Source organism: Vidua chalybeata, chromosome 3, assembly GCF_026979565.1.
Source record: "Vidua chalybeata isolate OUT-0048 chromosome 3, bVidCha1 merged haplotype, whole genome shotgun sequence".
Lineage (NCBI taxonomy): Eukaryota > Metazoa > Chordata > Aves > Passeriformes > Viduidae > Vidua > Vidua chalybeata.
The window spans coordinates 77,976,389-77,999,499 of record NC_071532.1 but is presented as its reverse complement, the minus strand read 5'-3'; the positions used below and the strand labels follow the sequence as shown (position 1 = coordinate 77,999,499).

Here is a 23,111-nt window from a genome sequence, read left to right as displayed (position 1 = left end):
CGCTCCCGGCCGTAACCCCCGCACCAGCAATATGGCGTCAACAACAACGCCGCCGGTTCAAACGCCAGCCCCCCCCGCCGCAGAGGCTCGCGGGACTCGTGGTTTCCCCGCCCCGGCCCACGCCACTCAAAGATAGGATGGCCCTGGGGAGCTGGGACTACAGCTCCCGGCGTGCACCGCGCCGGCAGGGTAGGCTTCCGGGTTCTGGTTTAAATCCCCCCTGGGAGGGTGCGGGCTGGGCTGTGGGTGGGGGGCGCGGGGGGACCCAGGGGGAGGGACGGTCCCCTTGGAACGCGGGGACACAGAAAAGGGTGATGGGCCTGCCCTGCATCCCGGTAGCGCAGGTGTCGAGCGGGCCGGGCGGCGGATGTACGCCCGCGTGGCGCTTGTCTGGATGTGAAATCGGGGGCAAAGTGCGTTTAGTGGCCTCCATGGCGAGGGCAGAGCAGGGAGCGTGCGGGAGTCCCAGGTGACAGCTAAGGACACGCGTGGAAAGGCCTCACGATGCCGGGATTTGTGTCACGGCGTAACCGAGTGCTTTCCTTGCAGTTGCCTAAAACACATTCTTGCTTAAGGAGGGTTTTGAGGGGACAGGTTCAGAGAACTATAAAGCTGCTGCTGGGAAGAGTACAGCTCTTTCCTGTGCAGCTTCCTGATTGAAACGAACTGTGTTACAGGTCACCGCAGTGGGAAAGCTAACAGAGGTTGATAACCCCCCAAACATATGTAACTTTTAGGTTTTCTAATAATTATCTAATATTGTTAATTTAACCATAAACACAGAGACGCATTGTCTTTGAAAGACAAAATTATGAATATGCTGTCATAAAGTTTTAACACTTTGGTGTTTTTTGATTGTGTTCTGAAGTGTAAGCTAGACTTTTTCTAATAGCACAAAAAGTCCCCACAGACCTTACCATCCTTTGGAAGCAGGATGTGCTGTACATGTTTGGTGTGTGGCATATATTGCTAATTAAGCCATAGTGGCACCCTGATTGTGCTGGCACTGTGGTTGTGCTGCTCTTGGGGTAGCTGAGGTTTCAGGTGGCGGGGTGACCTAGCAGAGCCTTCCTTCTCAACAAATGATTTGTTTTCTGACACAGATAGCTTGTGACAATGTTGGTGCAATTAGGTGGAGTTTACCTTACCTGAGTTTGCCTGGGTTGCCTTGGCCTAAAATTAATGCTGGAAAATTGCAAAATGAATCCTCTGCTGTGAGCTGTTCCTCTGAAGAGGAAGTACTTGGAGTGTTTCCTTCGAAATAAGGATGCTGACAAGCCTTTCTAAAACTGAGACAAGTTCTGCTTCTCTGCAGCAAGAGTCAGGAAATGTACTGATGTTATTACAGTGTTACAATTGTCCTACTATTAGTGTACTGGTATAACTGCTTCTGTGGATACTCTTCTTTGGAATAATGCTGGCTGGTTTTCCATTCATTTAATTCTTCATTTCCATTACATTTCCCTAAGCATATTCCCTGTGTTTGGGCACTGGTGTTAAATATTCTTACCAAGTGCTTAACCAAGGAAGACTAAGGCAAAATTGCTCTTGCAGGCTTTGAATTAAGGGAGCCCCAGGTGTCTCTCAGTGTGTGTGTGATGTACCTGTTTAGTTTGGAGTGCTCTGTGCCTTGCTTCTGCCATCATTTGTATGCTGAGAAGTGCCTGTATTTGGGTGTGGTAGTGGAAAAAAAAAAAAAGTTACGTTTCAAAGTAACCAGTACTTCCCCACTGAAATGATTATTTTAGATATATATTCTGCATTCAGCAGCAGAAACAAAGATTTGGTGACATTAACCATGTGGCACTAGATCCTAAGGACACTCAGGCACAATTTAAGTCAATTAAGACAGTCTGAGGAATCAGGTGAAACTTCATCAAGATAAGGTACTAGAAAGTCAGCTTTTACCAGCACAGGCAGCACTATAATTTTAAGCAATTGATTAGAACAGTGATTGTCCTAATCAACAGAGTTATTTGGCTTTCATCTGACCTTTAATTTGTTGAACTAAACTGAAGCAAGTCTGATTTAGGTCAAAATAAGAATTCACATAGCCCTTTGCAGCAAATTAAACCCAGACAAACCAACATCACTTTGCATGTAGACAAGCCCTTAGGCAGTGAAATGTCCAACAGCAGTGACAAAGTGCTTGATGGTTGTCAGGCAACATGTGTTTTTACTTTCATTGTGGCAGGAAACACCATAGGGTCAAGGCTGCAAACCACTGTTTATATTGTTCTTTCTTCTACTTACTTATTATATAATCAATTTGCAGTGCCCCATTATGTGCTACAGGGGGTGCCTTTAAAATTATATATTATAAGAATCTTTTTAAAATAAATAGTACCCACAAATTTTATTAATACTGGGAGTGGGAGAGCTGATTCATAACTGGTGTTGTGCTGGATTTTATTGAATATGTACTTCGAGCATGACACCTGTTAAAAAGGCAAGTCCTGACTCAGGACAATATTTTGACCTCTGTACAGCCCTGATTGAGGTGGGAAAGTAACCCTTTCAGTGTATTGCTTTGGGATGGTGATGGAAATATCATAGTGGACCAAATATTGGGCTTTGTACATCCTCTTTTCTTCTATTCTTCCCCTTCCATCCATTGCGGCATTTCTCTTTTTTTTTTTTTTTTTTTTTTTTTTTTTGGTGTCTTCCTCTCATTCTCTTTCTATGCCATCTTGACTTTGCTTCCTCTTCCTTTTTCTTGAGACATCCTATTCATTTGATGCAGGATCCACATCACAGGCCCTATCTTTTCTGCTACACCATCTAACCGTATTCTTCTCACTTCACCTGTGGCTCATTGCTCATTAACCAGCCGTGCTTGCCAACACAGGACCAGCAATGGGCTGAACAGTTTCTAGGATTTGTTCATTTCACCACAAGTGAACAAAATTCACTTCAAGTGATGTCATGCTACTTGAATTTGGACATGGATACCAAAGGTTTCTTATGTATTAGGCACATGCTAGATGCTGTGGTTGCAGATTTTGTGGACAAAATGCAGTGGTGGTTATCTGCCATTATGTCAGTGAAGTGTTTTATGGTGCCAAGTGAGAAGGGATTAATTAAGTTGAAAAAAATGGAGGTTAGTACAGGAGTTGTAAGGTGGAAAAAACAGCTGAAAGAAAACCGGAATAAATTTCTCAGTCTGCTTTGCTATATAGGAACATAGACAGTGCTGGCCAAAGGGAAAGGCTACATGGGAACAGGAATGAAAGGCAGAGGTCAGTGAAATTCAGCTCTGCTTCTTTAGATGCTGACTTATGCTGATAAACTGTACCAAAAATTATGACCTGAACCTGTAATATGCACTGACTTCCAATAGGACAAGTCTCTTCCTTAGGCCTGAGCTATTAAGGTATTGCCTACAGAAGTATATTTCCCAGTATAAAAGACATTCAAAACACCTATTTCCTCTAAAATACTGTATATACTTCCACATATTCAGAAAAGATTAATTAAAACCAGAATCTGTATAGGAAAAGATAACTGAGCTGATTAGAATAATATAAAAGGGGAAAATTAGCCCCAGGATATTGGAGTGTTGTTATTTAAATGTTATTATCTGTACTAATTGTTGAACTCTATTCTTTTTCCCTAAAAGCATGAGGAAAAAATAAGTTCAGGAGATCTATTTTAGTGATGAAGACTATGTTGATACAGGAACTGTCAGTTACCTCACCCAAACTGGAAATAAGAGGAAGATTTATTAGTGCCAGAGGAATGGGTTTCCAGAACACTCTTCCAGTAGCACCAGTATGGGTGAAAATAAACCCCAATCTCTAGCTGCTGGTTAGGTGCACTTTAGGTAAGGCGTAGTATTTTTACAAAAAGGGATTCTGTGGTATTGATAAGAATAACCCAGGAAGTTTTGTAATATAGAATGACAACAACAAAGTCAAAGTGGAATTAAACATTTTACAGGTGTGCTGGTTTTGGCTGGGATGGAGTTGATTTTCTTTTCAGTAGCTGATGTGGGATAAGTTTTGGATTTGTGACCAAAACAGTGTTGATAGTACAGGGATATTTTCATTTTTGCTGGGCAGTGCTCACGTAGCATCAAGGTCTTTTCTGCTTCTTATCCCACCAATAAGGAGGCTGGGGGTGCTTAGGGAATTGGGAAAGGACACAGCCAGGACAGCTGACCACAACTGGTGAAAGGGGCATTGCACATCATTGGCATCATGCTCAGTATATAAAGCTGGGGAAGAAGTGAGGGGGCAGAAATTAATAGTTGTGCTATTTGACTTCTCAAGTCACTGTTGGGTGTGATGGGGCCCTGCTTTCCTGGGGATGTCTGAACACCTGCCTGCCCACGGAAAGCAGTGAATGACTTCTTGCTTTGCATTGCTTACGTGCACAGCTTTTGCTTTCCCTATTAAAGTGTCTTTATCTCAGAAAACTCTTTTGAGTTTTCTCACTTTTACCTTTTCAATTCTCTCCCCCGTCCCACCAGGGGAGTGGCTGTGTGGTGCTTAGCTGCTGGCTGGAGTTAAAATGTGACAACTTGAAAGGATATGAAGCAGGAATAACCCATTTGAGTCAGTTCACCTATATTCAGAATAATATACTGAAGCTATAAAAAGAAAATTACTAAACTCACTGGTGTATATGCATGAATTGTGCTAACAGACCTGGATATAGAATAATTAGGAAGCACTGAGTAAAGTCTTGCAGCTCTGACTACTGCAATTACCTCAATGATTTCAGGAAAGCATCAACTAGCAAAGCATGGATCAGTACTCTTTTCTATCTGTTCTTAGTCACAACCTTGTGTAGGATCACCAAAAAAAATCATATTGTATAAGGAGGGCAGTGTCATAAGGTACTGGAAATGCTACTGCAACCTAAAGACAGTTTGCCTTACATCACCGTGTCCTGAATACCCTTACCCCTCAAAGTCAAACATTTTTTTATACACAAACGTTTTACATTGTGCCTATCAGTTTTCTTCCTCCCTTTTACTATTATTAAGAATTGACATTTTTCAAGCTTCACATATAATTTTCCCTGCCTGGATTTTGGACAAACAGTGCACCATGTTAAACTTTGCTTTGCTATTGATCTTAAAAATAAACTGGTACAGTGCTTTAGCAGAAAGGAAAACTGTACTTCTTATGCAAAGGGATTTTTTTTCTAAAATGTTCTCTTACATCTTTGTAAAAGAACTTTTCATAATTGATTCTAAGGGTAAAGGAGCAACATGGTATTGCATATTAATTGGAGAGTAGAATTGAATCAACTAAAAATACAGAGAGCTGGAATGGTGAATAAAATTACAGGCCAAGTACTAACAATGTGAGTAATACTGAACATGTAAATTAAGAGCCACTGAAGTCAAATATGCTGAGCTGTGAACATCTCTCCACTTTTTCAGTGGACTGGAGCCTGGATCCTCTGTGAGCTTACACAGCTGTGTCAGGCTGAGAGATGGCAGAGGTCAGTTTTTCTTCTGTGCCAGTATATTAGTGAGCAAGCCAGCACAGGGCAGAGTGACAACTAAGCTATCTATTAACTATCTCCTATTGACTTCCTCAGAGCTAGGGAGAGGTTTGAGATGCTGTTCATTCTGTTCACTTGCAACACATAAGAAATGGGCAGGGACACTTTCCCCTGTTGCCTCTTTGGAAATTTTGCGTGGAAGCCAGCTGGAAATTTTGCTTTTGTTAAACTCAATTTTCTGCATCAAACAATGAAGAACTGGAGATTTGAGTTAAAACTCCCATTTTTCCAGATAGTTTACTAAGTGTTCAACTCCTCTGTCACTATCTTGCATGTCTTATCCATCCTTTTGTTCTTTTCAGATAGTACCTGGCTACATTTTATTCTCAAAAACTTAGTCTTTCCTGCTGCAGCTGACCTCCTGGATGCTCCTTGGTCTCCCAGGCAAGGTGCTATGTATGTGTGATCTACCATCTATTCACACCTATGGCTTAGCCTCCTTCTCCCCCTCTGATCAATCACCCCTCTGTTCCCCTCTGCCAATCCTGTACAGTACTTCTCATTTAGCATACCTTTTCTATTCATAAAACAAAAGACAGACCCCATCTTCTGCTGGCAAACCCACTCCTTGTCCTTTCTCTACCACCACTGCTAATTCTGTCATCCTTCAAGCTGATCTGCTCCTTTTTCCCTCTCATATAAAAGCTGGTTTTAGGTCATGGTTGCTCTTCTGTGAAATATTTCTAATGACCTCTTTCCCCACCCCAGACCTTGTTTCCAAAATTCTTCCCCAGACTTAGGTCACCTCTAGCCTGAAGATGCTCATAAATTACCAGCTTTCTAGAACTTTCTCCCAGGGAATCTTTAGTTTCTCCTTTCCACCCATGGTTCAGGGTCTCTCTGTTCACCATTTCATGAGACAAAGCTTTCACTGCCCTCCTCACCCTTTTTCCTCACTAACCAGGAGCATCTCATCACCTTTGCACCCCTTCTTGGACATTCCTGGGCTATTCATCACTTCGGTTTCAGGCTTCACCTTTGGGGCCTGGCATTCTTCTGCTGATGCATTAATTTGGGGCTTGTGTCAAACCCACACATTCTGGTCCAGTCCAGCTTTCCTCTAATAATTTCCTTCCCTTCTTCATTCCCTCCTCTGGCTTTCCTCAGAGGACTTTCACTCATGCTGCCCTTCTTTCTTTAAGCCTGGAACAACTGCACCCATCTTGTGAACCAAATCCACACTGCCTTCATTCAAATCTCCCCATAAAATATACTTTTGCCATAACACCTATCCAGCTCAGATTCTTCTCCTGAAATATATCCTGTTCCTCTGTAATAAAAACAAATCCTGTTTCATAACAAAACAAAAAGAAATGAGCAAGAGACTGACTACACAACTAATTTTTGGCAGTTGCTTTCTGCCAAGAGCAACATGCTGCTTCTTATCCCACTCCTTTGGATTGTCCTCCCCATGTGCCTCCTGTTTATCCTTTTGTTTTGTTATGGGCTTTTGATTCCTTCCTGAGGGCTCCTGGCCTGATCCTGTGCTCACACTGGTGTGAAGCGAGGAGTAGCTCTGCTGCAGCAAACAGAGCTTTGCCAAGGCGAAATTTCTGTGGAAGGCGATCAACCCTTTGTTTTAATATTAGCTAATAAAGCCTGTGCACAGCTCCAGCACAGCACTCTGGTTTTAATTAATAAGAATTAGCATATACAGCTACATACACTCTTCCCTTGGCTACTTTGAAGAAAACCTCTTTGTATATCTTCCTGGTTGCTCTGTGCATTGACATTAAAAAAAACCCCAAACGAATAAATCCCCAAAAGCAAAGTAGCATCAAACTCCCACGCAAACAAAAGGCTTCTCTGCTGCCGGTGGCGGGGAGCACTGGGAGCAGCCCCTTCCCGCCCGCCGAGAGGAGCCAGCTCCCAGCCCCTGCTCCCCGCCGCTGGGGAGCCGTCCAATTCCCGGGGAGCCTCTGCGCAGTCCCACTGCAGCGACTTCCCAGTCTTAATTGGAGCCTCTGGGCATTATTGTATTATTATTATTTAATAAACAACCACATAAAACACTGACATTTCAATAAAAGTAAAGAAAGGAAAGCTCTGACTCCTAGTCTGTTTTGTTTTCCTGTTGGCTCGGGTGGAAGCAGGAGCAGGTTTTCTCTACACTACACATGCTTACATTTAATATTATAAGAAAGAGAGCCCACTGTGGATAAGCAGGCCAGACCTACTGCAGCTGTCAATCCCTATTGCAACATAAGGTGTAAATAGAGAGTCCTAAACTGAACATTCTTGAATAAAAGGCACTACTTTTCTTTCCTGAGCTACAATTTGCAAGGGTTCAGCCCCATTTTCTGCGTAGTGACCCCCAGCATGTCCTTTTGAGTGGTTATCTGAAACTCACAGTTATAGGGATGCTATTAAAAATAATAAGTGGAAAAGATAGTTTTATTTTTGCATTTGATTGTTTGAGGCAGTCCAGTGTGAGAGTTATCATGATAAAAAAAAAGTGGTATCCTTGAAGTGAATGCAGAGGAGCACAACTCGTTCAATAAGGTTTTGAAAGAAAAACAAAGAGCTGAAAGCCAGATCTGACTCCTTTAGAAACAAGTCTAAAATGAGACAGGATTCAAAGTGCTTAAAATACTTTGGTGACAAGCAACAAAGAAGCGTCTGTTACTAGAATTGATTGAATTAAGGAAAGGGAGAGAAAATCTTGAGAACTTTTAAAAAGTAGTTTTAATGTGCGCAGAGTATAAGGACAAAAATTCTCCCGGGCCACAGCTAGAGCCCTGAATCAGCATAGCTCCTTTTCTTGAAGAAAGTGAAAACTAGACAAGGGTGAGTAGTACACCCTTATTATCCTTTTTCATTGTGGATCAAAGAGGAGGAATTCAAAGGGCTGCCAGGTCTCTACTTTCCTGCAGTGAGTCTAGAGTGTGGGCTCCGTTTATTTCCCTCACATTAGGCAATGCTTCTCTATTACTCTAAATGAGCCAGTCCTGAAATGGACTTCTTGTGAGATCTGAATTCTATTTACTGGTTTGTGTTTTTAAAGTACTCAGTAGGAATGCAACATTCCAACTGTTTATAAAAATTATGTATATATATGCTTTAATTCTAGGGAGTTCACCCCTCATTCTTCCCACCATTTCATTACACATTTGCTTTCCTGTATTATATATTAAAGGCTTCATGCAGTGGCTAACTTGCATTTACATATATGGACTGTAATAATTCTGTGATGTTGCTTGGAACTTCTGTATGAACATGTTGTATAGAGTCAACGTGGGCATGACAAATGTATTGCAGATTTTTTCTAGATAAACACAGTCAGTGAATGCAAATATGAGTGAATTTGTGTGCAAGTTTTAATATCTAAGCAGAGCTAAAAAGTGCATGACACCTGTAACCACAACTGCCAGTGCAAACAGGGAAACTAGTTTTAAGGCATTTGCACTGTTTTAAAAGTGCTGCACTTTTAAATATTTCAGTTGTAATGGTAGACAAGTGTTGATCCTCCAGCAGGTATTTAAGTATATGGACTCTGTTATTAAGAGTACTGAGTTTATTAGCATCTGATATGCAAAAGTCCTTGTGAAAACAAGTACCAGAATGGTGAGGACTGCCTTATGAAGCAATCTGTGGCTTTTAAAGACATTATGGAAATCTTACTGTGAAATGGATTAAAAAGTGCTGGTTGATGATCTTAGGGAGATGGGTGTTAGGCATGGAGATTTTTTTGGAAAGCAAAATAGGAATTTATTGGAAGGATGCTGTATTTCCATGAGTGGCTGTATAGCCAGTAATAGCTCTGGTCTAGAAGCAAGGAGCTTGCTTAAGAGAGGCACTGCAGGGACGTATAATGTAAGGAGGAAATGTAATGTGTTTGAATATGGGGTATAGTAATTCCCTAGAGGGTGATGGAGTGACTGCTTTTTTTGAGAACACTGAGGCAAAATATATTAAATTGTTACCAAAGTTGTAGAGAAGGATGTTCTGTAAAGCTTTCTAGTACATTTTATCAAAACCATTTTATCAAGGCCAGGTTGGATGGGGTCTAGTGGAGTTGGAACTAGATGATCTTTAAGGTGACTTCTGACCCAAACCATTCTATGGCTCTATGAAAGTGTTCATGTCACAAAAAGGAGATATATGCAAGTCTAAGACTTTAATTGACAAAAAAAAAAAGGGAAAATTATCCTCTTTTAGCTCTTTCTTTATTCATGAATACAAATCTTTGCTTGTTTCTGTATTTGGTGGAGGTAAAGTTGTCCTTAATTGGCCTGCAAGATATTTCCTAGAGATGTAGTTCATGTTTAACATGTGAAGGAAATTGTTTTGAATTCACTGGAAGTCCACCAGCTCTTTCTAAATAAAACCATATTAGTGTAGATGTTGAACTGCTACAACAAAAGTTTTGTTTCTCAGAGAGAGGAAATTAAATTGTCTTTGTATTTGCATTTCTTTAGAGCTCAGTCACAGTGATTTATTGATGGAAAATCAGAAGGAGACAGTCTTCAAAATGGCCAGTCAACTGAAGAAGCCAGACTGGGAACATCTGTATCTTCCTATTTGAAAACCTCACCTGTTGCTTGCTCCTACAGAGTACCTGGAAACACTGGTAAAAAACAAATTACAGTAGTGCCATTGTATTTTAGCAACTCTTTTTTCTGTATAGCATTAGCATGATGTCAGAGGCTGATGACATATTAGGTTGCTCCAGTGAGAACAATTAATTTGGGGGCAAAAACCAGTGAGGACCCTGTCAGACACTGAACAATGTTTTTTGTTTTCATGTACTGATTCATCAGTGTTTATAGGCCTCCAACATGTAAATCACCCTGAGGTAATCTGGAAGGGAAGGATATGAATAAGCCAATTAAACTGGCAAAGAGCCTAAGGAACACCCTGTTTGGGGATAAAATCACGCCTATCCTAGTGCCAGTAGTTTTGGAGAAATAAATAGACTTAAAATCCTTGCAGAGTTAAATTTCTTTGTGCAGAGAACCCATTTAGAAGACTTTGGTCTTCTTTTGTATGTGTGAGCTTGGGTAACTGAGATAAGGTAGTAAGTGATGTGTTTTCTGCAAGTAACTTTAATTTTGATGACACAGAAGGATGTCATCCAGGTTGCAGAGGGTGTAGGAACTAGTTGCCTCATTTATGGTAATTATTTCGTATTCAGTTTTATGATATGAACATTCAAAGGACTGAATTGCCCTTTATCTTTCCAAGTGCCTCCTCTTTTCTTTCTTTTTTTTTTTTTTTTTCCCAAAGGGAGGTACAATTTTCCATCAGGAAGCTTCTTCACCCAACTTAGCAATTACTAGCATACATTAAGGTGCTCTATATCTAAATAATAACAAAAGCAACTACTCTTTTTTTGCCATCTGCCAGGTCTGTGCCTTCAGAGGTGTGATGTAACGGGAAGATGAGGCAGAGGTGAAGAGAAGTTTTCTCTGAAAGTTGTACAGAGGGAAAAGTATTTCCATTTTCAGTTTACTTCCTTACAGTATAAATGGATTCTCTTTGAGTTTTCAAGAGGCTTACTGCTTGCTGGAAGCCTGGCTATGTTTTGCTGTCATTCCACTCAGGACTTTGAACTCACACTCAATTCCAGTAAGGAAAATAGATGTCTCTCTAGAAGAGACATATCATGTGTATGCCTTCACTGGAGGAAAGACCCAGGCAGAGCTCAGATCTGACACAAGACACTTTATGTGGGAGTGGATCATTATGACCTCTCCAAGTGCCAGAGAAGCTGTAATTGGCATTTGTACATTATTAAGCACCAGAGAATTTAACTGTAAACAGGAATCCATAGGAAATTAGGAGTCACCAGTTACATTGCTCACAGAGCTACTCATTTAAGAGCAGCTTTTGGACATTTTTCAGATGCCATTAAGAGTGAAGGACAGGTAGCCTCCCCTTTTTTTCCTCCATCATCTTTGTAATGCTAGAACCATGTTCATGGTTGAAGGGAAGTAACTTCCCGAAAACAAAAACAGCCAGAAAGCAACAGAGACATGAGATCACTGGAGACACCACTATCAGTCCTCTGAATGCCTTGGAATTGACAGCATCAGGAGATCCTAGATATAAATGCCCTGATGGACAAAAGACCCAGATAAACATAGCTGTTAAGATTATTTTAGTGCCTCTCACGTAACCCCAGCCTGATAGCTCAGTATCTAGCTCATACCAGTCTTCACACCCTATGGAGACAAAGAGACTCCTTCCAGGAACAATCTGCACCAGCCCAAAGTAGGAATAAAAGGGATGTGATGAACTCTCTTTGTCTGTCTGTCTCCATTGTGTGCTGAGGAGGGCTAGATGACCATCTGAATTTTTTAGTCAGCAGGTGATCAGTGACATGATTCCCAGTTTTACTGTTCAGCTCTTGCCATATGTTGCTGGCAGCAGATCAAACTCCTGTTACTAGATGAGGACAAGAAATTTTGCACCAGAGGGTTAGTTCAAGGATCCCTTTTGTTTTGAACTGGAATTAGAGATTCACTCATTTTCTTGGAGGTGTCTCTGGCTCTTATGCACTTTCAAGCATTCAAGAATTGCTCAGAGCAGTGGAAAGAAACAGAAATAGCTCTTTTCACTTCTCTTGTTGGTGTATGTGCCCTGAAGAAACAGGAAGCAAAGTAAGGTTAAGCTGGGTTTAAAGGAACAAGATAATGTTTGGTAGAGGAAGGGAAAAATGCATAAGCTGGCCATGTCTCTAACTTCAGTGTACATAAACTGTTGCCATGTCCTCAGGAAAACAAGGGATTAGGGAAATAGTCTAAATCTAGGCTGCATGAAACACAGAGCACATGACACAAGCCTGAGTCCCTTTGTCTCCATAGACAGTGCTCTAGAATTGGTGTGACCTTACTTCTGCCCTTGTTAGTCTGAGATATGTAGCACAGCTGTAGGACGTAGTTCATCATTTATCAAGGGAAAATACAGTTCTGGATGGGAACGTGGAGGTGAAAAGTGTTCTGCACACCACGTTCGCTTTCATGTTGTAACTTGCTGCTTGGGAAAAAACAGAACGCTTTGTCTTCTTGTAACACTGGTGAACAACTCCTTATCATAACCTTGTAAGAGGTTTCAAGTACATTCATGAATAGGAAGATGATTAAGATGACACATCAAGGTTTTCTGAATATTATTTTCTATTCATACACATCCTCATATTTTTCTTAGTTTTCTTTCCAGAACAAGGTGTTTCTAATTTCTGGTATGATTGGTAGATAACATCCACCATCACTCTTGGTGGCCCAGCTTGCTGTGAAACTCAAGCTGAGTGCTAGGAAAGTAAGTTTACATGAGGGGCTGTCAGATCTAAAGGAGCTAATTTAGGTGGAAGGCTCTGCAATGACCTTTGCAAAGGAGGCCACTATTGCTCTGAGCAGTTACTGTGACAAAACCCAAGGATAAAACCCCATTTAGCCTGACTAAAATGTTTAGTGGGAAAGAACTTAAATGGGGGATTTAAAGGATCTAATTTGTAGGGTAGAAAGTGGAAGATATCTATGTAGCTGGGGAACAATTGAAAGTCTTACTCTGAACACATCCATAAATCATCATGCCAGGTAAGGTATTTTCTCTTCCTTCAAGTATTTCCCAGGCTGGGAGTCTGCTTTGGCCACAGCTGCTTCTCTTCAACAGTCCATTAGAGCCCTGAGACTGAGTTTTGAGCCAGATGTATAGGAAGGCTGTAATACTTCTCTCAGTTTGCAGCTGAAGATTTAAGTGTGTAGCCTGATGTGCTTTTTTTTTGAGAAGAGAACTCATATAAATTACCCTACATCTAAGGAAATCTAATTTCAGAGCACAAGGACACAGAGGAAAAAAGGAAGCCTGATTTTTCCAGGGTTCAAATGATCATATTAGTGCAGAGATTTGTGTCACAGGGAGTGCCTCTGGGCCTTCTTGCCACCGGGGTTGTTAACAGAGGGCAGGAAATCAGCTGAGACTAATGACTTCAGTAACAGATGCCAGGGGAGTAGAGATGATATCTTTGGCATTAGGCTGAGGGGGCTGCAATTGATGGTGCAATGGCTGAAAGGTTTATGTTGCTTCTAGGGATGTAAATGAGTGCTGACCATACAGACCAACAGCACAAGTTTCACCATGCTTGCGAAGTTAAAAAACTCTAGTGGTTCCCTCTTCTCTAAAGTGTTTTGCAAAGCCATGTTTGGGGTATGAATGGTATGGATATGTCCAGTTCAGTGAGGTAGAGTTAGTAGAGGGGGTAGGTTGAATGTATATTGAAGTCTTATTTTCTTGATTTGACAGAGCAAAGAGAGAAATCCCAGAAGCCATGTATTTTGAGATTTACTCCAAGTCAGTTACAGAGAGCAAATGAAAAAAGTAGAAGAGCTTTCTGAGATCGCCACTCTGACATCGTACACTCATGATGTATGGCCCCTCCTGTCTACTTTTCCAACTCAGACCCCGTTCCTACCCCTGTAACTCTGTATCCCCAAGGACCCAGTTAAACACCTGCTCCTTGCTGTCTGGTGCCCTCTGGTGCTGCAAATACCTGTCCAGGCTACATCCCGTTGCACCCTTGTGCAGCTGTAGGAGCCAGCCTGGACCCCAAGAGGGACCCGTGCTTTTCCCCACTGCAGTCTGGAACTGGCAAGGGCACTCTATTATGCCTTGGAGCAAGTGGGATAGGCTCGGGCAGTAGGAAAAATCTTCTCTAGCCCTGTGTCTGTCCTGGAAGGAGGAGAGTGGGAAGTGCACAGGATCCCCTGTACACTTGGACTGGTCCCCCTCCAAGCATGTCTCCCTTGCTCTACTCCCTTTCCCTTGCTTTAGCCTCTAACTTCTATCATCCATACTCTTTTATCACTGTTACTTTCACATAGTTGCCTGGTCTCACTGCTGAATCTTCCTCCTCCAAGGTACAGCTTCTCTTCCCTCCTGCTACTCCTACCACACACTGATCCCACTCCAGACACCTCATACTGCAGTGTTCATGGCTCAGCAATGACTGGAGTTTACACATGCTCAGTTTTATTGTTCAGAAAACAGGATTACAGTATCTTTGCTGTCGTTCTTCTTCCCTTTAGTTTATCAATGCTAATTGATTAATTGATTGGTTGATTGATGGTGGTTCTCTGGTCAAATAATCTCCCAAGCCCAAGCAACAGCCACATGCCTATCCTTCCCATATATTTACCTGGAGCATCCATAATGTATTAATCTCCAGAAATTACTTAGGGCCTTTTCTAAATTAGTTTGTACAAATTGGCAGGGCTCATTCTGCCATGCTTACAGAAAACTGATAACAGAAACAGATAGCAACAACAGGCTCACTCACAGGTCATTCTCTTGATTTGGTCCAAGTAGTTTTTAGCTTTTCAGGATGGTAGGTTCTTGCCTGCAAGCCTGCTTCCCCACACCTATTTGTTCCCTATTCAGTTATTTGTGCCCTATTCAGCTTAGTTCTCCCTTCTTGAGATGGTCAGTTGCTGTTCCTGATGATATTGTCAGTGTGACAGTCAGTCAGTAGCTGTATGGAAAGACCAAGCTTCAGGACGTTTGCAATCTGATTAGCTAAAACGTCATTAGCATGGGCTTTCCTGGCAGATTCATGACCTGAGGACCATATGCCTGACAAATTTCAGTTCTCTGCCAAAAGGAGCAATTATAGGAAGAAATCCACAACCTTTTTTTTTTCTGTTGTTTTTGTTTGCTTCTGTCTTTCTTTGTTTTTTTTATTTTTGACAAATATCTGTTGGAAACAGCTAAAGTGATTAAACACAAAATAAGATATCTGCCCCAAAGTCAACCAAACCAAATCATCAAACTCAACTAGCAGACAATGAGCTGTTGGCAGGACTAAGCTTGAAACTTTTGAGCTGGAACTGATAAAGGGTTGGCAGAGATGTAAGGAAACAGAAAATGGGACCTTATAAAGAGAAGTTGGGCAACCTTCAAAAAAGTGGTGCTACCAGTCCTGTCAATGAATACTTAGATATGGCCCTTGCAGATTGCAGGTCTTTGATGCAATGTTCACTGGTGAGTCATTTGGAAGATCACTAATTGAAGGATAGGACCATAATGGCCTGCAGCCATTATGAGCTGTGCATTTTTTAAGAGGTGTTTGTTGCAATACCCTCTATTTTCTGCAAATTGGGTGTGGCTCTGCCATTCCTGGTAAAGTGACTGGTGCAGCTTTTGGTTGGGAAAGTATGGGTGATGTTGCATGACAAGCTGGACTTCCCCTAGGAGGGAAGTCAACTTCTTCCTCTCCAGTACAGCATCTGGGGTGTGACAATTCGTGAACAGCACAGAAACCTAACAGCTTTACCCAGTTTGTAGTTATATGGATCTGCCTCATAAAAACATCTGAATCACATTTTTCACTACCTACCTGCATCAGCACAACCCCATCCTGTTCTTAGGATCTGAGCCTTATATTCTCAGTCTGTGCCTCCGTTTCCTTTTTTCATCAGAGGTCTTGTGACTCTCACTCCTTACATAATTATTTGGGCTTTAGTGAAAACAGCTGTATTTCAGCCTGCAATCAAAAGTGACACTATCACTCTTTGTTCATGTTAAATACAGGCACACAAAGTTTATTTGGCTCTGATGCATTAGAGAACTCATTCTTCATGCAGGATGGGAGGAACACCACACTGAGCCTTGCAGATGACAGAGCATGGATAAACAGCCATCCTGCAGCTGGTTCCATGGTGAATAAGACAACTCCTACACCTCCTTGACTTCTTGTCACATTTCCACCACTCTGCTTTTCCAGACCACTCACTTTGCCAGTTGAAGACTGCCCGGTCAACTCCGCTGGAAGCCTGGGATCATGGAGAAGGAGACAGACTGTAGCACTGTGCTGCAAGTGTGGGAAGCATGGAATTTGTTTTGTGGAGGCTGCAAGGAGGGAGAAGTCTGCTGAGTATTCACAGACACTGCAGCCAGTCTCATAGGGAGAAGCTGAAATGCACTTTCCATGTTTATGGGAACATGGAGTTTGCTGTGCAAGGCCAAGCTGATTAAGTCTGGTATCCTGCTTCAGACAACAATGAACACTGGCTGCCAGAGGAGATGCAAGAAATGCTGTAGTAAAACAAAGATTTCTCCATGCAGCATGGGCATTTCTTGTCATCCTACAATATCTAGGTCACTAGTTAATCATGTCAACAACTAGTCACCAGCATGAGTTGGGAAGGGTGAAGGCTTTACTCTGAACTGTTCCAGTCAATGCCCTACATGATTCCTCTCATTTAGCTGAAACAATAATGAACAAAGAATGATACCCTCCTCATCCTGTTCCTTCTGAAATATATGACAAATCCCATATTATTATCAAAGATGTAGGTTCAAACCTGTCATTATCTCACACAGAGCACAGTAAATATCGTGACTAAGAGTTAACAGTGTGTCAGCAATGACCATGTGTAAGTCTTATTCGCATGTTTGATGTGAACTGAACCAGGTTGCCAGCTGCATTCTTCAATGAGAATGCAGCAACTACTCTGAATAACCATATTCCATCACTGCATACTACAGGTAAAAAATGCAGGTGAACAATATTTTACACACACAGATATGTAACTGATTATATTACAAAGAACTGCAAACAATGTAGTTTGTTTTACACTTTTAGGAATTTGAATGAAGAGATCTCATTACCCAGAATCAGCATGCATCTAGCTTGATGAATACAATAAAAAATGGGTTCTTCAAATCACTAATCCAGAAGCATTTCAGAAAGAGAGAGAGTTCAGCAGCACAAGAAAGATGTCTTATTCCTAGAAATCTCCACACTCAACTGCTGTCCTGTATCTTTCAGTGATTCAGTAGCACAGCAGTTATAATTGAGCACAAACATACCTCTGTTAGTAAACAGGAAGAAGCTGTGCAGCAGCACCAAGATGGCTTTGGGCTCTCTGAGTACCAAGGTGGGTGGTCACACCTGGTCAGGGCTGTGAGACTGCTGATTTGGGTAACGTGGTCAGGGTTGCAGAAGGAAAATCTGAATTACCTGTAACTGTGTTGTGATAAGAAAGGAGGATGCACAAGGGGGATGGTAAGCTTGAAGAATACCTACCAAGGCAAAAAGGAGAGAAAACAATGCTTCATTTCTATATCTTTTACTAGTAATTTCCTTACCTTCTCCTTTAGATTGAGTACTTTGTGTAAGAGAAAGCACTGACTGCAGCATTGAAACAGTGTGTTTACACTACATCAGTGTACTATTACAGACATTGTGTGACATGATTGGAAAGAGGATGGACTATCAACAGGTAGCCAGAAGCCTGGGGGAGTTTGTTAAGATTTGTGTACTCCCATGTTCATCTCCTCAAATCCAACTCAGTCTACTTTGGGGGAAAAAAAAACCTCAAAACAACCGATGGTTTTGCTCCATTTATTAAAAAAAATAGTTAAATCAGGACAAAAATATAAGATCCATGTAGTTCCTGAAGATATGAATTACTCACAGGATGTTGCTAGGGCATGAGATAAAAATTTTATCAAATGTAAAATTTTTATCACAAGTCTGTATTTAGGAACCATTGGAACTGCTTGTATTTTCAAAAGTGTGGAATCAGCTGCTCTCTTCTTTATGCTTTTATTTTGTGAATGGAATAGAGCTCAGTTGTTCAGGGTTTGTGCAAGTTTTACTACTTGCCTGAATTGATAATGATACAATCATAGACTATCCTGAATGGGAAAGGGACTCACAAGGACCATCAAATGGAATATCTTGATTAGGGACAGACCTACAAGGATCATTGAAATCCAGTTCCTGGCACTGCACAGGATCACCCCAAAATCACACCATGTGCCTGAGTGCTGTCAAAATGCTTCTTGAACTCTGTCATACCTGGTGCTGTGATCACTTCCCCAGGGAGCCTGTTCCAGTGCCCAACCACCCTCTGGGTGAAGAACCTTTCCCTAATATGAAACAGGCCATTCCCTCCAGTCCTGTCACTGGTCACCACAGAGAAGAATATCCATAAGAGACCATAAGATGAATCAGCTACTTTTCCTGTCCTTTATTTGAAGTTCTTTAAAATTATCAAATCTCTGCATATGCACAAGGTATCAAAATGTAAATAAATGAAAATGAATATTTTCTGTTAAATACCTTTCCACTCCCACCTCCTGGTTGGAGGTTCCTTCCAATCAGTCAAATTCCTGCACCAATCAGTGTGTGGACACATAGTTCCTGCCTCCTAATGGCTCCTTGGGGAGAGAAAAATATGTCCAAATAATCCTAAACAGAGATTATGTCTTCACTGATTAAACTTCTTGAGGTAGTGATGTGTCCAACTGGGCTTATGACTGCTAATGATTAGTTTCAAGCACAGTCCCAAGGGCAAAGTAGGCTTCACCTGCTGAATTTGGTTAGTTTTCCCAGCTGAAATGTTTGTTGATGACTTGAATGTGTGAATAGGTCTTGTTGATGAGCTATCTCCTCAAACATCTCAGTTATATTTTTTTTTATTGCCAACTTCTGTTGACAGGCTTTTGGAGGGAGGAGAGGACGTCATGAATGCAGAAGAGCATCTCCATTAGTTATGTAATTTTCTTTTTCCCAGTACATGGACCTAAAATGGCCCTGCTGCCTCATTGCTGTTGCTTGATTGCATGGATCAGAATTTAGTTAGCATTGATTTTCTGGCCCTAAATATTTGAAGTCTAGAGCTGTTCCGGAGAATAATTCTATTTCATAACAGCCTTGCTGTCATGAATGTGTCTTGATCATCTCTATTTCAGCCAGAGATCCATGCCTGAGCTATTCTTGGTAGTAAATGGTTTCTGGCAATTGGTGCATGGAGATTTTTGAAATAAGATCTTTTGTGGCAGAGAAACATTAGGAAAGTTGTGAGCCCATCAGGGACCTGACAGCAAGACAGTATTGTCCTGATTCTTCCATTTTGTAATGTGGGGAGATCCAGTTGTTTGACAGCCCCAAGTCGCAGTGAAGCCTTGGGCAATATAACTGATTTCCCAGTGTGCTCGTGGTGATCAGTGCTCTGGACCAGACAGCCCAGGATGTGGCATTTCTCCCTGTCTGTGCTTTGTAGGGGTGTGGGCTTCAGAGAGCTTCTTCCCTGCTGCTGGAAGAATCAACTTTATGTTCACTAAGTTCAAAAGAGGACCTTGGCCTTTAGACAGATGTTCTGATATGTGAGGGATGTCTGGGTGTATGTGGTATGACAACTGAGCAGAGGCTGTCACTTATGGGCCTGTGTTTGGAAAAGACTCATAGGAGTGCTACCAACAAGCAGCTCTTGGGGCCAGCCATGTCTGTGTGGTGCTCTGTGGTGTACATCCACTCTCTCTTGAGCAACTGAATGCCCAGAAAGTCAGCTGGATGCTGTGCCCCACACATCACTTCCTAAACATTGTCCAGTCTCTAATCCACAGCTGCTGTGGACTTTCAGCATAATGTCGCTTTGTCTGAATAAGCAGCAACAGCATCTAAAGAAGCAATAGATGTTGAGACAACTGCAGCAATCATTCTTTGATCCCTGGCAAAGCCCAGGGGCTTGATTATTATCCAGTGGAAGGAGCTGAGATAAATGAGTTTTCAGGAGTAGGCAACTCAAAAGAGGTCAGGCTGGAGGAGGGTTAGAGTGAAGGGTGAGAGGGTGCACCCAGCTCCCAGGATAATGAGGTCAGTCATGAGCAAGCCACAGGGTCCTCTCAGAGCCCAGTGCTTTTACAGGGCTCACATGCATTTTCTAGGGACAGGCAGGAATGGTTCTTTCCATAGACCTCTGTCACCTCCTTGGAAGCTGATCAAACGCATTTTAATAAAAACCACCATTTGACTCCTGATGTTTTTATACTGATTAAGAACATTGACTTGGCTGACTGAACAAGGAAACCCATTGTAGCTCATTCATTTCATGTCGGAAAAGCTTTGATCAGACTGAGTGGGAGTTTAAGGTACTCTATAAAATGAATTTTGGTGATAAGCTTTTAAACTGAATTTGAACCTTGCACAGGCTCCAGAGACAAGGAATAAACAGCTCCATTTATATTCTCTAAAGATACACACCAAGATGTCTCTTTAACCTTTAGTTATATTGCATTGGAGGTCAAACTGCTTCTTAAACTATTTGAAATTATTTGTCCAGATTAGCTGTCCATCCTGAAGATGGAGAATTTTGAGGGTGATTCCCAAGAGTCCTGAAACCAACTATAATGAATGAGTTTGGTGCTTTACTTGAAGAAAAAAAAGCTGAATGAGTTATGGAGCTGCTAAATAACCCCAGTTCATTCATACAGAGTTGAGGATGATATGCTTATCTTAACATAGTATTGTTAGAAAAGCTTATTTCAAGGTCATTCCTGTCTGACATCTTCCCTCCCTCATTATTTATCAGCCTCTTTAGTTAGTTTAGTTAGTTTAGTGACCAAACTTGCAGTGGATCAAGTGGAAGCAAGCTCAGGTAGCCATCCTGTGAAATCCTCTGGGGAGGCTGTAAACACACAGGAGACAGTCTGAGGAGTCTGCTAACTGTTCAAGTAATTATTTACCACCAGTGGTGCGTTCAGCACTGATCCCAGCACAGCCATTATGGAGAGTCAAAGGCTGCTGCAAACCCCAGGAACAAAGGAATTGCACATTGCAGCAGTGACGCAGTCTTTGCCCAGAACAGATTTTCTTTAGAAGGTGAGATTGTGATCTGTCTGAACAGATGTTTAAATACTGGGTCAGAGGATTTACCCCACTCATACATAAGTCTCACAATAAGAGGACAAGACCCTTCTGTTTTCATCTTTTCAGGGTGGAGGGTGTAAATGAAAACCTGAGGTCTGGCTCTGTAATGTCCTTCTGCATATCTGTGGGCAAGTCATTCCCACTGTCATGCTGCTCCTGAAGTCTCTCCACATCTGCTCCAAGAAATAATTGCTGAGACCCAGCAGCACCCTGAGCTTCTGCAGTCATCCCTTCTTCCCGTCTTCAAAACAAATGCACTCCATTTATGATAATAAAAGGAATATTTTCTTTTAAGCCTAGATGACGTTTTGTGCCCTTCATGTGTGCATATGCCTCTTCTACCCTAATACCCAACTCCAGGTAAGTATAGAGGCCTCAGTGGTATCAAAGTTACATTACATTTCCATGAAATTGGCAGAATTAATAACTAAAATGTCACTTCTCCTGAGAGAGAAGTCTTACCAGATGTCCAAGAGGAAAAGGGATAGAGGGACAGAGAAAAAGACATAAGAAACAAGGCTTCATTTTCTCATTCTGTTGCACATGGTAATTTTATTTTGGGTGTTCTGTTTGTTTTCTCATGACCCATCATTCTCTGAACCTTACTTGTGATTTGAACTGTAAATTAGTATATTAGTAATCAAATATTCCTCCCATGAGCCCTCAGTTGATCTCTACATTGTATCTGGAAAGGCCTAATGCTCACCTGGTGTTGACTCTCCATCCATGACAGGGGTAGAATTTAAGTAGCAGGGATGCTTGACATGCAAAGAGAACAAGTCTGTTAGGAGCTGGAGAAGGCTCATTCATTGGCCAGTTTCACCATATGCTAAGGGAACACAATAATACATATCTAAATTGGAGACAACTTGCAAAAACTCATTTGTGAACTGGGGTGCCGTTCATTTGCCTCCCCTGCCTTCCCATATAGAAACAACTATGAAAAAATGTAACACAAACCATCAGCTTCTGCTAGCCTTCTGAGGGCATTATTAACTTCTTCACATGCTCCCATTCAGGAATCATTGACTTCTGAACACTCAGTTTTGAACTGACTAGCTTTACCCTCAGCCTGCTCTATTCATCAAGCATTATTTTATTCATCTGCCCTAAAATAACAAGGTTTAATTGGCAATCTGGTTCTGATTTACTAATATCTCCTTGTGCATGGAAGGAGACCTCAAATTCTGTGTACTCATTCTCAATCAACGTCAACTTGGTATTAACTCAGTGTTATTACATTATTGATTTTATTCATCCCAGGAGCTACATCAATTTATCATGGAATTTACACTTCTTTAACAACCAACACAAATCAAGACCATTTGTTAGGCTTGCAGTGTAGAGTAGAAGGGTTTTGGAATCTGATCCTCATTTTCCTTTACATTTGTTTAGATTTCCAGTTAATCTGAATTCCTATCTTGCCCCTTTGAACTCTCAAGCAACTGTAAATACTTTTGATAAATTTCCATGCTAAAAACTATTGCAACACAGTTCTTAAAAAAAAAAAAAAAGGAAACCCAACTGCAAAATACCCAGTGCTTTATGATGTATTGATGTAACTGGTTCGGGGAAATAAACAGTCAGCTGCTTTAGGTTACACAGTGGCCAATGTAAACAATAAAATCTGTTTGTAATCTCAATCATGCATTTGGTTCTGCTACACAGTATAACCATTTGCAGTTTTAACTCATGTCTTGAAGGTGTGTAGTGAATTTAAAATGTCCTTTCCCATTGCATTTTACTGTCTGATTTATTTGGAACAGATGAAGAGATTCTGGGAAAATTAATTGCCTGCTTCTGCATTTGTTCAGTCTTCTCTGGCTGGACTCTGTGATGGCTGGAGAGATACTTGAAAGGATGATGTCAGAAGAATGGGAAATGAAAGCTGAAGGGAATTTTAGCAGATGCTTTGAACTGTTGATTAAAAAAAAAAAAA

At 41.5% G+C, this 23,111-nt stretch overlaps 1 long non-coding RNA gene across 2 annotated transcripts; it reads left to right on the top strand.

Moving 5' to 3' along the window:
- The first annotated feature begins 110 nt into the window (after positions 1 to 110).
- LOC128785575 (uncharacterized) lies at positions 111 to 21,450 on the top strand. 2 transcript variants are annotated; one of them, XR_008429927.1, is made up of 3 exons: positions 111 to 189; positions 9,936 to 10,087; positions 21,239 to 21,450. It is a non-coding gene; the product is annotated as an uncharacterized LOC128785575 (long non-coding RNA). The 2 variants fall into 2 exon arrangements; XR_008429929.1 differs by lacking the exon at positions 21,239 to 21,450 and adding an exon at positions 16,238 to 17,019.
- Positions 21,451 to 23,111: the final 1,661 nt, after the last annotated feature.